The 17,281-nt window shown below is 43.6% G+C and overlaps 1 long non-coding RNA gene across 1 annotated transcript; it reads left to right on the top strand.

Moving 5' to 3' along the window:
• The first annotated feature begins 3,936 nt into the window (after positions 1-3,936).
• LOC112983332 (uncharacterized) lies at positions 3,937-7,775 on the top strand. Its single transcript, XR_003259208.2, has 2 exons — positions 3,937-4,233; positions 5,037-7,775. It is a non-coding gene; the product is annotated as an uncharacterized LOC112983332 (long non-coding RNA).
• The last annotated feature ends 9,506 nt before the right edge of the window (positions 7,776-17,281 follow it).

Genomic DNA, 17,281 nt, shown 5'->3' with positions numbered 1-17,281 from the left:
GATCTTTCCTCCTGGATACTAAGACATGGAAGCACTTTTTAAAACCTATCTTTTTTTATAACTTAGTCTGTATGTTACCTAAACAATCCCATTCTACCTCCATGAGTAGAATGAATTCAGCTCTGTATCTGGCTGTGGTTCTTTCTTTCTTCTGGTGTTGCTGAAGAAACTCAATTTCCTGCTTCATCTGCAAAGCTCATTTTCATGCAGTGAAGAAGAATGACGAACATGAGCCATAGCACACTCAGGGGCTAAGATGATGAAGTATTTATTTATTTTTAGACCAAAGCTAAGTATAGAGCCCAGTGAAGGTGTAACATTGAGACTTTACTGCAGTTTTGGGGCCTTGCACTTTCTGCAGTCATTTCCACCTCTGCAAAGTGAACAGAAAAATAAGTGAAAAAGCCAGCAAACTGAAAAAGGCATTGCATTTGTTTGTTCATTTTTGCATTCCTCTGATTTCAAGCATCAAGGCAGTACAAAATCAGGCCTCTTATACAGTATTAAATCATATCCTTAAAAGGATACAAACAGGAATGTATGTGTTTTCTTGTAATACATACAAGAAAAAATTCTCTGCTGTGAAAAGGAGCAAGAACTCACCCTCTGTTGCGAGAGAAAGGCCATAATCAGTCGAGCTCTGTGCGCAAACATTTGATGCGGTGTCATAAACCAGATACATCAGGGAGATCCTTATGTCAGGGAGCTGAGTGTTACCAGTATCTGAAAGTATCAGCATCCTGGCAATGTCTGTGATAAGCAAACAGTCTCGGTGATTCAAACTTTCATCCCCCCCATAACCTATAAAGATATAAAATGCTTTTTTTTTTTTTTTAATGAGCTTCTCAAATAAAGGTCTGGTCAGACACTTTGTGTTAAAGATAGGGCACTTATGCTGTGCCCTATCATTCCACCCCTTCTCAAAAGTATATGCTTTAGCCAGAAAAATGGCTGAAAAAATGGCCCTTAGAAATAAGGGCTGTGCATCTGCTTCTTTCTACCCAAATGGTTACTTTTTCAGTAAGAATAAACTCTTTTTGTCTTTCTTGTATCCTGCATCTCGGGTTGGGAAAATCAGAATCCTGTTACTCTTAGAAGCAGGGTCCAGCCTTAACAGCTTTTGGGATCCTTTTCCAGTCCGTTAAACCAGACCCGGTGACTTGAACAGCGCTGTGTTTGTTGGCCTCCTTCCTTATCTTCCACACACCGAGAATTTCTGTGATTCCTTTCAAGTGGACTTCGAAGGTGTCGTCACCACCCTAGGTGTTCAGTTATCCATTAACACAAACTAGCTCACACTGTCTTTGCTGGCTGGGGTTTAAGTACCCAGTGGTTATACTTAGCACTGGGTCTCCGGCCTCTGTCCTGCAGCAGGATGTTTATTTTCCCTAAGACTCTTATGAGTTTAACGCCTCCCTGGAATTTGCATTTGTCTCGTGCGTGTAGATTCCCTCCCACTGGCACCTGGCAGCCTCTGACAAGGTAAGCCGTTGTTACGGGTGTCTAGTTCCCAGGCAGAGCTGAAATCTCATCTCTTTGAGACTCCTTCGGCTTTTGCACTATGCTGGCTGGAGGAACGTACCGATGTGGGTGTATTTTGTAGCGCCTTCAGGGTGCTCGGTGTGAAGAAATTGTCAGTACCAGTTAGCTTAGCCTGCCTAAGCCAGCTGGTCATGATCTTTGCCAAGTGGCTTTTTAGTGAGATTTACTGCTTTTAGAAGGATTTTTTAAAGCACTTACTGATAATGGGGATTAGCCCTGATTTAAGCCAGACACCGGTACAAGCACTTCAGTGCAATCCCCAGTGCACACCTTGTGCACCCAGCTCCTCATGCCTTTCTCTGATTGAAACTGCAACATGATCCTCCCGTGAAAACTGCTGATTTTGGGGGCTGTGCTGGGAATGCAGCAACAGTGGCTGTTCCCCACTGGCAAGTGTGTAGTGCCCAGTCCAGAGAGGATAACAACAGCGTGCAAGGCCTCAGCTCTTCCACTCGCACAGGAACAGCAGATGCTTCTAGTTCAATTCCCGGAGTAGATGCCAAGAGCTGGAAAGGGAGTCTCTGTTGCTGTTGTAGTTTCTGTATGCTGTGCTGGCAAGAGCGCTTTTTGTTAGCATGACTGTATCTGCACCACGGCTTTTGCTGGCACAGACACTTTGTGTTAAAACACATGCCTCTGCCCCAGCCAACATTCCTGTTGCAGCCAGCATTTCTAGCGCAAGCCTCGCGGGAGCTCTCAGCAGGTTGTGATCGCACACAGCCGGCAGTGTCCATCTGCTGCTTGGTGGGAAGGGCTCTTCCTGGAGCATGATGTTCTAGTGGCGGCTCATCTGTAATGCTTAACCCAGGCATGGAAATGCTTCTGAAACTGTTTCATCTTTCAGTCTAAAGAAGTTATCTCAGAGTAAGGGTAGATTTACACTCACTGTGTTATATTACCTTTCCCACGATTCCTGCCTCAACTGGGAAATTTTCCTGGACCTCAGAGAGAATGGAAAATTGGGAGGAAAGTTATTTTTAAAGCGAAACCACTCCAAAATACTCATCTTCAGCCAAATGATAGAGGTTTGGCACCGTCAGTCACAGTCTAGCCAGCTTCTAGCTGCTTCTGAGCATGCTTACCAGAGTGATGCTGAGAGACAGATACTGTCACAGGCAGCTAAGGAAAATGAAACGCAGGGAAACACTTTGCTTCTCACCTCCCACTGATCCCCCCTGAATAAATTCTTGCAGAAAAATAATTAAGGTTCTTTGTGTCTTCAATACTATATTTGGCTACAATTCTTTATGCTTACAGATTTTATAAGTGCCACTGGGAAGAAAAGCATTATAAATTGTTATGTTGCAGGAAACCTTTCTTCCCAGGGAAAAAAATACACTCAGCTGAGCTTGATCAGGCTATCTCCTAGGGTTTGCCTTTACAGAAAACCTTCCTGAGATAAAGCAAACATTCTAGCAAGGCAATGTATGTGGTGCAGTGATGGCTATAGATGGTCAGCATGTGCAGGACCACTATCATCCTGGTTATTTAAAGTTCTTGGCAACAGACTGACAAAATGACATGTCTGTAACTCCCTCCTGACATTTTTTTATTCCTAGTGAAGAAACATCCCTAGTGAACAGTGATCTGTGAGGATCCCATTGAAGTCAACAGCAGAGCCCTTCGCTAGAGACAGACCGCCCTTTACAGGGTGTCCTGTCATCAGAAGATGAAGACAGATGGATTAATCAGACAGCAGCACCCCCGTAAGCTCAGGTGGGGTCGGGAAGGTGGCGGGGTATGTGTGTTAGAAAGTCTCTAGTTGCATATGTGCTGGCCAGACCGGGCCTCAGTCTAGATCTTCTCAGAGCGGAGAGGATAATGTTGGTGGCAAGGATCCCAGCCTGAGCTGTGATTTATGCTATTGCCCGAGGGCCACCATTGAGCTTACAGGCGCCAGCAGACGAATTCTTGTACAAGCATGTAGGAAGACTCTGCGCTGAGCAGGAAACACAGGTGCTAAATGGACCTAACAATGGCTAGGGAAAACGGAGAGGAATCCGCTCTTTTAGCACTCAGGATATCGGACAATAGCCTACTTCAGGGAATCCTGCGTTACCTCCCCAGCTATCTTCCAGTTTCTTCTTTTCCGATTGCCCCTTAGTCCCTGCCCAGTGAGAGTGTGTGTAACAGAGTTCACCTAATTCTGGCTGGGATGTAGCTTTTTCCCACGGAGACGAGACGTGCGGACAGCTGTGCTTGGAGCCAAGCAGCCAGTAGCATCTTTTGAAAAAACACAGACCTAAAGCCGCAATGAGAACTGCTGCCGTAATGTCCAGTTTTTAGCTGGCTGGCTCCCAGGGAGGAATTTATGGTCCTTAACTAAGCAAATGTTGAAACAGCAAGAGGCAGAAACCTGAGCTAGCCAGAAGGAAATGCACAAAGGAAGTGCGTAATATAACGTAACCCCCCGCTCCTCTCAGCTTTGGATGTCTTCCCACCGGCCCGCGGTAGGAGCCACTCTGGGAGTGACCGACAGCCCCGAGCCCCTCCTGACGTGAGCTGCCCGGGGAGGAGTCGCTCACCCCTCGCGGCGGAGCAGGGGTGATGCCTGCCCTTTGCAAAACACGGCCAAGCAACCGGCTGGCTCCGCTCTGCAGCCCGACCTCCCCTGGATGCATTCCTCTGCCCTTCAGTCTTTCACCGTATTCGGTTCTTTTTAAAGCACCCATGGCTGGATCGTCTCAATAGGTTTGGTGATGTTTCTCCTTGTGCTGGCCACAGGTGGCTGGTGTGGGTGCGGGGGCTGCGGGGCGCCCTGTGGGGACCGGCCGCCGCCTCGCTGGGGGGACTGGGACGGGGCGAGTGCGACCAGTGGCCAAACTTGGGGAGCGGAGAGAGGAGAGGGCTTCGGCTGAGCCTGGGGAAGGGAGGAAAGCTTTGTCTCTAATTTGTTTAATTGTTTGTCTTTTTTTTTCTTCCCCTCAATTCCTAAATCAGTAATTAAAAGTTTATGTTAATTTTGCAATATTAAATTAAGTAAAATTCCCTGAGTGGAGACCATTTTGCCTGTGACAGTCACTGAAAACTGCATCTTTGGAAAAGCATCAATTTACAGCTAGTCCAAGCAGTTTACCTGAGATTCCCAAATGCTTCGATGAGAGGTGCCAGGTCTGCAAACATCACTGCCCCTTTACCAGAGACGTTCTTGAATAACAGGCACAAGCCCCTTATACGCCTCAATTCCTGCAAAAATCCCTTCACCGCTTTCACCTGTCTCTATTCTCTGCAGATCTTTCTGCTTCTAAGGTCATAAATATTCTTCAAAACTAGATTTTGTTTTCCTCTGACGCCATATGTTGTCTCATACTGGACACCCTGATGTACGTAGGCTGGGGTGAGCTAAACAAGGTTTAATTTAAGAGGCTCCTGAAATGCAAGTGTATTCTGCATACACACATGTGCATGCACACGCGTGCGCACACACACACACACACACACACACACGCGTACTGACTGCGGTAGTGGGGTCTTTTCCTCTGCTTCTTTTAAAGGAATTGGTTCATCAGCGACGCACCTGCTGGGCAAGTCAAAAAACAAATTGCCTCGAATGGACTTCTCTGACTGCATCTTGATGCGTATTCATCCCTCCACGTTCACTGCCTCCCATATCCTTACTTGCTGCAGAGTGATGGGGGAACAGCCAGCCTCACCTGCAGGCAATGTATTACAGTGTGCACAAAAAACCGTATTACCATGCACAGCGCTGCCTCGTTTCGTGGCAAATATGGGGAAATAGTTGTGCAAACCAGTTGTGCGTATGGAAACTATCACTCCAAAACCTTGGCTAACTTCGCTGGAACACCAAAAGGCCCATCACCTCTCCAAGGACTATTTTCCTATAGAGTTTCAGCCTTTTCTTACCCCCACCCGTTTTGACACCAGAGCTGTTCAAAAGAGTCTATGATGACTTTTTTTTCCCTTAAGGTGAAGGGAGAATATTTTCCCTGTCTACAAGAATAGCTGTTACCTACACATTTAAATGAAATTAATCTGGGGCAGCAAGCTGGTCTGGAAAACTTCAAGATCAGAGGCTGAAAGTTTCAGCAGATAATTAGCATCTGAAAATAGAGCTGTTAAACAGGAATAGGTTGACTTAAATATTCCAGATATATATCGCAATGAAGAACTAGGGGAAAATAACTCTTTATTCCCAGTTGAATAACGATATATATCCCAACGAAGAACTTGAGGGAAAAGTACTCTCTGACGAATACTACCACATTATTATGGATCAGAGCCTGAGGAAGGGCAGTGACTGCAATAGCTCCAGCAGTCTCTGTCTGGTGGATTTTAGGTACTTTTATGCGCTTTCATTTATATCATTGAAGCATGTCTTACTCTTCAGCATTCTTAATCAGCATATCTGAATTAGAAAGGACTATTTTTCCCTTTTACAGATAGGGAGCTCTAGGACAGGGATACTGAGATGCAAGCCCTCAGAGGTATTTTGGTACCTAATTCAAAGGAGAGTCTAGTACTTCTGTGCTTCCAGAGGTCTGGGACTAACCAGCTTTCACAAGGTCACGTAGCCATTCTGCGACTGCAAATTACCTTGGGTCTCCAGAGTCCTGCACTTGTGCTTTAATAACTTGACATGTTTCCTCCTGTTATGACAACTTCCCCTGCATTCAGTGTGCATTTTTGCTGAGCAAGGGAGTGGGACCGTGAGCAAATAAATAACACCCCGTCTGGAGCCCTGCAGCGAGCTCCCCGTGAGCTCCCCGGGGTCAGCAGGGATCCATGCCAGCAATGCAGCGTCCCAGCACAAATTTGGCTCCGGACTGGGAAGTGTGCACTTACATTATGGTCAGATAAGCACATGGGATCCCTCTGTGGCATGTTTCTGCCTCTGACGCCTTGGGCCATGACCAAAACGCCTCGTCCACTGCAGTGCGAAGTCTTCTTGGCTGAGCAATAAGCTGGGAGCCTGTGGTCATGTACCCTGCCTTCGCTGACCGTGCTGGCTGCGTGCCGCCATCCTTGCCTGACCACATCCGTAATTTGGCATTAGCGCCTCAGACCTCCTTCTTCGTCCCTGTCACCTTCAAGAACAGTGTAAAGAGCTGCACTTCACGGGGGGATAGCTCTTCTTCCCTCGGACACTTAAAATAGTATGAAAGTCTTAAGTTCTACAGCTTGACCTCGTGACAACAGATTTTCAAATAAATAGTTTGGGTGTTTTGGAATTGAGCCCTTCACAAACCTTCCTGAAACTCCAAGGATTTATTTCTGATGTTGGTTCTTGAGAATCACACCTTCAACCTTCAATGCACAAAAATGGCTCTTTTGTTAGAGGATTTAACTGCTGCTTAGATTCATTAGCAAAGGTATTTTTGGCCTAATTAGCCTTCTAATTTCTGTGTTATCCCTTGTAGGAATATGCCCTCAGAAATTAGTAAAATGGTTTATAATATATGCTAATCACTGTAATCTGATTTGTCTTTAATTATATATGTAATGGGGAAACTAATTGGAAAGTGAAGGGTATTCTGCAAAGGGCCAAAATATGTAAGTCAGGAAAAGAACAGCATATTGTCATTAAACAACCAAGAAAAATGCTTTCCAGTATACGGAAGAATATTAGTGTCCTGTAGCAGGAATATTGAGTTGCCTAACTTCTTTTTGAGCTTCTCATTGTACAAAACTTGTTCGTAAATGCAATGACAAATCAAGTCTTGTCCTTACAACACTCGCCTGGGCTGAAATGGAATATTTATTACCAGGACAAAATAATGGAGAAGTTATTTACAGAATAGGAGGCAAACTATAAATTAAAGGTGCAAAGAATAATAGTAAGTTTCAAATGAAATTTTCCTAGTTTTGACATTTCCTCATTGCAAGAATCATATCACTGTATCCTGAAGTTTCCTCTGTATTTGAAAAATAGTTTGGGCTGGTAGATCTTTTAGCAACTTTGTAGCGTGTTTTTCCCCTTTTCAAGAGTTTAATTGATAATGATAGAAAAATAGCAATTTCCTGGGCATTTATTATTTCTGCTCTTAAAAAGTGCACTTTGCATGAGCTACAGTCAAATTCTATCCATGCTTTAAATGTTGTAGTGTAATGTGACTTTGCAGAGCGGAAAGAGAGAGAGAAAAGAAATTACAGGTATTCTATAAAGATATCAGAAGGGAATCATTTAAAAATATCTTATTACACAAAAAGACATAGATTAGTAAAAAAACGAAGATGTAGCTATCCATTGTTTTTAAAATAAATATTTGAAAGGATAAGGGTTTTCTGAAGTGCTTGCTTTTTGATTATTGGAGAATTCTGAAATAGATTTGGAATTCACCTAGGCAGGAACCAGGCTTTTGTCTGACAGAGGTTTTCATTGTGGGCTTTTATCTGGTTGCTTATTAGACTAGCGTTGACAAAAGCAAATATATATTTGCACTTCAGCCACTCTGGTTCACAGCCTTATACCTTGTCGAAACCTTGTCCTCGGTGGCAGAATATATGTAGTAACATGCTGCAATATGAACGGGGGTGGCTGACGCATCTGTTCTGCTCTTCTTAGCTGCCCCAGACAGATTTGCCAGAGCTTGTCTAACAAGCCTGAGTATGTCGTCTTTACTTTGTGCCCGTCTTCGGAAGCACGGCTATAATGGATTTTCTATTAGAAAAACAGTTAACGTTTGCACCAGTTTGCAAACATTCAGTCTTTTCTATTAGAAAAACAGTTAACGTTTGCACCAGTTTGCAAACATTCAGTCTTTAGCTTGGCTGGTCCCAAGGGTAAGTTACACACCTTTGATCAAGAAGCTGGGGAGCATCCACACCAGATTTTCAGATATTTTAAGAAACTTGAGTTAAATAGCAATTGTTCAATCAAATGTACGAGAGTATGGTGAAACCCAGCACACCTGCCTGCGCAGAAGCTTTCGGAGAGCGGAGTGACGCCCTGGCTCCTCAGCTCCAGCAGGCAAACAGGCTTCTGTAACCTAACGCAGAGGGAAAACCGATATCCCCAGGAAAAGCACGCTGGCTACACCCTGTTGTTATACCTGGTCGTGGCCTTGTCCGTAGCAGTTTGGCCCAACACATTCCAGCAAAGTGCCGATGCTTTTCTTGGGTACAAGCTATTTGCTCCAGTACAAGAGTTTTCAAGGAGATTTTATCACGTAACAAGCAGCAGGATCTTTTTGAGCAAAAAGACTTCAGTCTAACAACATCCAATCTTTCAAATTGGAGTGTGCTTCAATTACTCCAAAGAGCCTCAAAGTTTGCAAGTTTTTCTCTAGCACCTCCAGAGTCCAAGGCAGGACACCTTCAGAGTCCTGTGTCCAGAGGCTGGGCACAGCGATGCCCACACCAGAGCTACGAGGCCGAGGGGACACGCTAAAGCAGAGCACAGAAAGAAGCCTTGCCCGTATGGTTAGCAAATGCAATATATAATGGAAAGAATTTCATCTGTGCATTTAAACAAAAATAATGGCTGATTCTTTGCTTTTGAAACACGAAGTCTTGTACTGAAGGCCTTTCTAGATAGACTGAGTGGCATTTATACTATTTCTTTCCGTGGGTTTATGGCAGCAGTGGATTTAGCCTAATGAATATCATGCTCTGGCATTTCCTAATTTAGGCAACTCAAAACACACCAACAATCCTATTTTTTAATGACTTGTGTGTATGTGAGGGAAGATCCCAGCCGTTCAGCAACTGGCAGCCGAGATCCCAACACGGTTAGGACTGGGATGCTGTAACATCTGCTAATCTTCTTAAGACAACTAACTGCGCAGCAGGATGTGCCTTAAAGCTTGTTCTTAATTTTTAATATTTTTTATTAAATAGGGAATTTGGGAATCACAGCACATTCAAACATTTTTTGCTTCCTCTGTCAACAGGACAAAACCAGGCCAGTCACAGAGAATAAATTAAAGATGAGCCAGTTGAAATATTAATTTAAAATAAAATTCTATATAGACATAGCTCTGTCATGATGACAAAATATTCAAAAGATTTTCTAATTGTCTGTGAATTTGCAATATTTGCTGAATAACTGCAACAAATAATCTTCCCATGAGGTAGTACAAATTGTTTGAGCTACATGCTCATTTGGCTGGTAACTGGAGTCAGCTGGTAGTGGTTACTGCTATCAGCACATTAAAGGGCAAAAAAGCAAAACCAACCTGTACCTAATGTAAGTGCTCACAATAATAAAATGGTATTATTGCACTTGTGAAGCCTTTGAAATAGTCTCCTAAGTAGCTGGTAACTTCTGGAACAGTTACACCTAGCAAACAACACGAGCAGTGCTAGCCGAGCATGAGAAATGGTCTTTTTTTTTCCGGCAAAGTATGTTATTGAGCATGCTCTCAAACAAATGGGTTCCAAAAATCTGTGTAGGTTGGCAGAAGTCTCCGCAGACCGCCGTGGGTTTTGAATCATGTCTCTAGTAACGCTGTCTTACTGCAGCAAAGAACTTTGCTGGGGCGCCGAAAAGTGCCCTGCCCAGTGACAACTGCCCCGTCAGAGGGCAAACGGCTTTCCCCCTTCCCCAGCACAGTCGTTTAGGAAGCTGTGCACAGGCGCGGCTGCAGACCTTTCTGCAGACGATCTTCATGCAGCTCCCCATGAAATCCAAATGCTGTCACCACTGATGACCTTGCCTGTTTCAAGAAAACAAATGTCCACAAGCAAAGGCTTTTCTGTGGACGCAATCTGTTTGCCACTGGAGCCACACACTAGAAGATAACTTTGTACTTTTTAAAGGGAAGTCAGATGGGAAAGCTAATCACCCATGCCTCACGGGCTTCATTTGAACTTAATCTTCTGTTTTTCCCCAGAAGTATCACTGAGCAAGCCCAAATGCGGACACACACCATAAACTATGGAAACACGCGTACAAAAGATGCAGCGCAGTGAAGAATGATATGAGCAAATCTGGATGACATTTAACATAACAGTTAATGGCCATCTTGTTCCTGGATTCTATTGAAAATTACCAGGCAAGGGCTGGAAAATATGTGCTGTTGGGAATCCGTTCAGAGTTTTTATCAAAGCTTCTTTACAATTAGTGGCAAATTATTGTTCATTCCATTGGAATTCTTTGAAATAAGATCGCCCTGATTTCAGCCCAATACTATTCATGGGTTTGCGACACACAACTCTATGGGAAATGCGTTTTAATAATAAATGTAATAGCAAGTATTTGTGTGGCAAGCAGCAGCGATAAAAAGTGAGTGCCGTTCAGCATTTTCACCCCCAGGGACGTTACGACCGCTAATCTTTGCAGCTCCCGGTGAGGTGGGCGTGCAAAGCAGTTTATCTCAGTGACTGCGCTGGCACCGCCGCTAACCTGCCGCTGCTGGGGTGGGTGAGTCACGCCGTGACCGGCTTCGGCTCTGCCACGATGAGGAGGAGAAGCCAGGCAGGTCTGCCCCACGGCCGCTGTGTCCCACCAGCCTCTCTTCCCAGGGAAAGGTTTCCAGCAGCCTGTCACCCCCTGGCTCCCGGCGCTCTGCTCCTTCCTGGGGGCCACCGCAAAGTCACTGCAGCACGATAGAAAACTGGAATTAAATGTTCTTCTGTGGGAGAGCTGCAAAAAACCTTAACGGAGCAATATTTATATCAGTTGCAAGTGTGGTGCTGATGTGGCCTGAAATGTAGATTATTATTAGATAAGGCCTTGAGAAAAAGATGGCACTAAAAGCATTACAAGTAGCACAGTCCCTGACCATGAGAGACATAGCTGCAGTGATGTCCCTACCTTCACATGGACAATAGGGGAAGCTTTGTTAATTTAAACATTTTCAAGCAGTTTATGCAGGAAAAAAGCCCCTGACTTTTCCACCAGCTATAGTGAAAGCATATAATGTTTTTGAAGGCAAAGATGTTACTAACAGTTCCTTTGAATAGATGGGATGCATACTGTTTTTTTCCCCCTCAAATAACAAAAAACACTACTAATTTGATTAAAGCTCAACTTTCAGAGATTAAAAATGAAGCATGGAAATCTTGATTAGCAGTCACTGCTACCCATAGTTAATGATTGTTAATGATTTATTAACAATTGCTGCTAACTCAAATGAGTTCCTGCAGCAATTGGATGAAATTATATAGGAAATTACTGTGCCATGGTACACTAGACAAATGATTCCCCCAGTGTGTATTTAGAGAAGTAAATTGCACAAAGAAAGCAGCAGAACAATTACCAAAACTAATCACTCTTGGAACTTGGGATCTTGTTTACCTTTTACTTGGGGCTGTGAAATGGACAGATAATATCCATGAAAAGTAGTTTTATAGTCAGTGGCAAGACTTCGCATCTGGTAACGGATGTTCACCCAGTAGGCTAGCTTTATGACTACAGCATAGACTTTTCATGCTCCCTGATAGCCTTCTAATTTTGATGGAAAATATACAAAATTGTGGAGACTCTGCATTTTTCAGTGATCAGGGTCAGGGATTGGAATAATAACTTTGGTTCTCTTTTAGGACCTTATCCAGCAGAGAAACGCAGGCAGGCAACTGTGTGTGCATGTATGTGACCACCAGCTTCAAAGAGGCGATACAGATCTATCCGCATTCATCCCACTGTAGAATCAGTTCTTGGTCATTTATTTTACTTAGATGTTCTTGCAAAAAACTGAGGCTGGAAGCTGCTTTATATTATGTTTAAAAAGCCATGGGGGATAAGGAGGAAAAATGATGCAATCATCAGATAATTATATGAAACAGCAATAAAAGTTTACTAGTCTAATGAAAAGGAGAGATGGACTACAAATCTATGACAAACATTTTTGTCACATGGCTATATTTTGTTTAATAAGAGAAGTTATTCTTAAGTGAATGAATGATTCATACAGAAAAATATGTTCTAAATGTTCATCATCTGTAGGAGAGTATTGTTTCAACATGCATATTGCGGTTTGAGAGAGAGCAGTTTGGCTTTGTAATAAAGATATGGGCTTTAGTGGTAAGAAAAGGCTACATTACTTTAAAAATCAGTCAAGGCTTCAGAAATAAAAGTTTATTTAATGGAAAAATACAGCATCGTTATTCCCAAACTGTTATTACAGCTTGATCTTGTCATGTGGAGAAACCCACAGTCGGTTATCCACGCTACTGAATCATTCGATAGTCTCCTTGAAAGACACCAGCCCATTCTCATTATAACATTATAGTAGTGCAGCTATAGCTAGATGGCCAGGGAAGCTATCTTCTCTTTCACAATAGATGAGAGTCATAACACTGCAGTGGGGAGAAATGTCCACATCCTAAAACTTTCAGCTACACTTCTGGGCTACGAGCCCCTTACCTGCAGCTTTCTTCTCCTTCCTTCGCAGAGCATGAATTTATTCAACACAGAAATCTCCTTCCAAGGGAGCTTCTGATTCAAGTTTCCAAAGCCAAAAACCTTTTTCACAGATGGGAAGGGAAGCCCAAGTTCGTTGTCTCATCCAAAACCAGCCCTCTCGATGACTGCATCTGAAGGGGATGGTTGGACTCATCTTTATTCACGACAGGACGTTGGTGGATAGCCCTTGGGGATGGTACATGAGCTCCTGGGCGTCAATCTGTTTGCTAATGTGAGATAGCCCCCGACGCTTTGTGCAGAAGTGACCTGCTGAAACAGGTAGCAGAGATACATGTAGGACCCAGCTTGTCCGAAACTCAGAACAGCGCCTATATGAGTACCGAATGTACTGAATTCAAGTAAATGTATCAAGTCTTTTTTAATATTCTCAGAGGAAATCTGTGCAAGAATGACATTTACCACTTTGGGTGCTTATTTGTTTAAAACATTGCATATGAAATGATTTGCTGTGTTAGAAATATAGCTATTGCCTGTACACCGTAATCGGGCAGCTCCAAATTTCCATTCTGAGCTCTGCTGCTGTCTGGAAACAAAGAAATTTTCAGTATTTGCAATTTAACCTAATTACAAGTACTTAGACAAATGGATAGGTGCATCTGAAACAAATTAGGTGAGCCAAAACAAGATAAAAAATAGAGTAGGATTCTGTTACGCTGAAAAACAGCCATTACCACATCCATCATTCTTGCATTTCAGGCCTGCCAGAGCAAAGGACAAGGGAAAATAACTTGTTTAATTCATTAGGAAACAAAGCAAAGATGAGGAAGCATCATTTCTGCTCTTTGATCCTAACTTCCTGAGAAGCAATGTTTGTATCCAGTACAAAGATGAAAGTTTTCATACACCTCTCATCCAATTTGAAAAATGTAGTACTTTTCAGTCCCCCACACTAGGAAATCTTCATGTAGGAGAATGCATCTATTTATAGGCACCGTAAGACAGTAGCCATATTATTTCAATGTTACGTTCCTATTAGAACGTATGAAGAACGCACACTTGCAGTTTGCCGTGGCTTTTACCCAAGCCGTAGCTTTGTTCAGTCATCACTGACCACACCACAAAAATATGTATGTAGCCAAAAAGGCAAGCCATTTAATTTGTCTTTTTTTTAAGGTCATATTGGGGAAAATCATATGAAGCTAAAGAACTCTAGCAAAGCACTAGCAGTCACATTAAAGGAGAAAAAGGAACCTTTAAGTAATATTTGTAGTAGTAACTTGTACTAGTTTCAGCAATCCTGATATGGGCTAGAGTAAAAATCTCAGCAGCCAGCTCTGATAAATGCTGCATACGGTTTGGAAAGATCAATATTTTGACACCTTTCTTTTGGTTAAACCTCAAATCAAGGCCCAAATCCCAGGCATCCCTGAATGTTCCCATGAATTACTGCGTGCTCCCTGGGGAATGCTGGTTGCCCTCCGGTCCCGTTAATTCAAAGCTCCCTTTATGACAGGAGTTTGTACAGATCCATTTAAGATAAAGGAAACACAGGTTCCAGTTTTCTCTTGGGTACCTCTCTAGGCCTGAGGAAATTCAAATCAGACAGAAAACTCTTTCTACATCGACAGGAAAAATCCCAGTTTCATAAAAGTGGAAGTTTCTTACAACTCCCCAAATGCTGGAATGGCCGCACCAGACTCGTCATGTAACTGGAACGCACAAACTGGGCACTGTCCATAATGAGGAAGTTCAAGGAAATGGCCTTAATTGGACTCCTTTCTTTGAAAATGCCAAAGAATTAAATAAAACTGGTGAACCTACAACGAACATGGAAATAAGCCACTCCAGCCACTGAGCCAATAAACAAGCAAATAAATGAGCGGGTCAAACCACTGAATCAAAAAGGAGCTGTACCTTTTACCCTCCCTTGTATCAGCAACGCTCTTCTGAGCCAAATCCAGTAGCAGCCATGGGGCAAGGGACCTGCCCTCCTGCCCAACTCCACAACCCCTTTTGCTCTTCAAATTGCTTTTTAAAACATATTCTTTTGCCAAACATATAGCTCCCTTCCCTGACCCATGGGGCATCAAATCCTGATGCTCTCATTCTGTATACACCTCGCCTTGACACAGACAAAGTGATGGCACCAGCCCCTTCGAGTCGATATACAGCAAGGACTTCAGAATTTGGCCAGCACTATCCCATCAGCTCACTCAGCGTGGGGTTAGGAGGAGGCCCAGGCGCTAGTGCCCTCGCCCCAGGCAACAGCTGGATGAAAACTGACCTTGCTGAAGCCTAATTTCATCCACAGCAGAAATTCAGAGCTCACTCTCATCCCCCTAAAACTCATTTAAACTTTGGCTGTCAGAGCACGTGTGGCACGGGGAAGCGGTGACAGCCACTTGCTGCTCCGCTCCGGGCTGCAGTGGCATCCTCCTGCTACCCCAGTGACATGTGCAAACACATGCTGTCGAACCGTCACAAATATTTTCAGCGTCAGGTCTCTGTGTTCAGGCTCTACAAACACACGCTAATGCAAGCACAGATTGTCCTCAGCGAGGCTCCTCTGGGACTTGTGGTAAATTTGTGGGTTTGTGTTTGCCATGTTGTGCCGTTGCAGCATAACTCAGCGCTCAAGATGAAAGAGAAAACATGTCCTGGAGAACTGGGTTCCCAGAGATGTTTTCACTGATTGCTGCTTTAGAAAATGCTCGGAGAAAATACGGGAGCGTTTCAGTTCAAAAAATTGAGGATTACAAGATATTTACGAGCCTCAGATGCGTACATGCTCTACATCTACTACCTCGGCTAGGCTGTCTAGAAAGCGTGCACGAAGAGGAGGACACAGAAAGGGAGCACAGTGTAATTTCCATGCTATAGATCCAAACTGGTGTCCTGTCTTCCCCGGAGAAGCAAAGCCTGAAACCCTCGCTCAGGTCCAGGCCCCAAACCACCACGTAGCGGTACCAGCCTGCTTATTGCCTGAAAAGTGACCCGAATCCCAGTCTCCCGCACTCTTGTCAACTGCTCGAATTGCAAGGCTGTCGCCCACAGCAGCACTGCGATTTGCCTTCGGGGAAGCCTCAGCAAAGGCGTTTGTGTGCAAACAGTCCTGCCTGCATGCTCAGTGCAGAAATGCGTGTGAGGCAGTGGCATTTCCCTTGGGACCCCCCCGCCCCGGGCCTCGGGCATCATCCAGGCTCCCAGCTGGCCCACGCCAGGGCTGGGGAATGGGCAGCTCCAGCAAGGGGGAACGTTAAATCAGGAATCAAGGAAGCTTTGCAGGCAGGGACAAACCCGCTACCGAGCTTCTCCCCTAACCAGCCAAGTTCTTTACTGGATTTAACTTCAGATTTTATACCAATGGACTCTGCAATGAGTAAAGCCTACATGTTGGGGGAAAAAAAAAAAAAAAAAAAAGATTGAACCACTCCAAGTGCTATGATATTACATGAAAATCACATTTGATATCTAGTGAACATCAGCAACAGTGACAGCTGCTGGTCCTGGAAGAAATCATGAATGCTGACACTGCAACGTGAAAGTACAATATTGCACATTATCTGCAAGTGCCCCCCTCCCACCCACCCAAAATTAAGCCTTCTGGGAAGGCATCCAAGAAAGAGTACACCTCATACCCAGGCCCCTGGTCTCCTGTGGCAAAACCCTACAGAATGTAGCAGATTTAAGAGGAACAGAAAACCTAAAGCAAAACAAAGAAAACCATTTTTAAGAGCTACGCTGAGTGCCAGAAAGCTAAATGAAGACTTTATCTACTCCCCAAATAACAAATTGGTCCAGTGCCATGAGCAGTCTAGCAGTTCTGGAAAGCATATCAGTTAATGCCAATAATAATAGACACCTTCAATGTCTTTTTTGCAGAAATTTACCATATATGACTGATTCAGACAAAGAGCAGTAAATCAAATGTCTGTACCTCATCTATATAAGAAAATATTTACAACACACTGAAATTCTTATATTGGAGTAATATGTTGCATAATTTTCTTTCATATTTACTTACTTTTCCAACATTTCTTCCCTGCAGTATAATTGAACTATGGAGAAAAGAATCAAACTATAAAATACTACATAAATTCAACTGTAAAGGTGCTGCTAAGGCAAACTAAAATAATACAGAAACTTCGTATGGGTTATTTGAAAAGGTCAGGGCAATGGATGTGTGCTCTCAAGAGAAAAAGAAGTATTCAGAGTTGTGGAAATAATGAAAGGACGCGCTGCCAGATGGATTGAGTGAGTGCCTACTGCAAGAGTAAAAGGACATGAACTAAAGCAGAGAATAACTCAGGCACTAGAAGAATTCCATTATATACAAAATAAATCGACGCATTGCTGAAAGAATGAAAAGTACCAGCAGAGCCAATGAGTATGGTTTAAAAAAATGCAGATGGGCATGTGGAGGGAAAAAAGTGCCCTGAATAGCAGGTTCGAGTTTAGCACTCCAGGCTTTTC

This window comes from Dromaius novaehollandiae, chromosome 1, assembly GCF_036370855.1.
Source record: "Dromaius novaehollandiae isolate bDroNov1 chromosome 1, bDroNov1.hap1, whole genome shotgun sequence".
Taxonomy (NCBI): Eukaryota; Metazoa; Chordata; class Aves; order Casuariiformes; family Dromaiidae; genus Dromaius; species Dromaius novaehollandiae.
The sequence above is the reverse complement of the archived record's forward strand: the minus strand, read 5'-3'. Positions and strand labels throughout refer to the sequence as shown.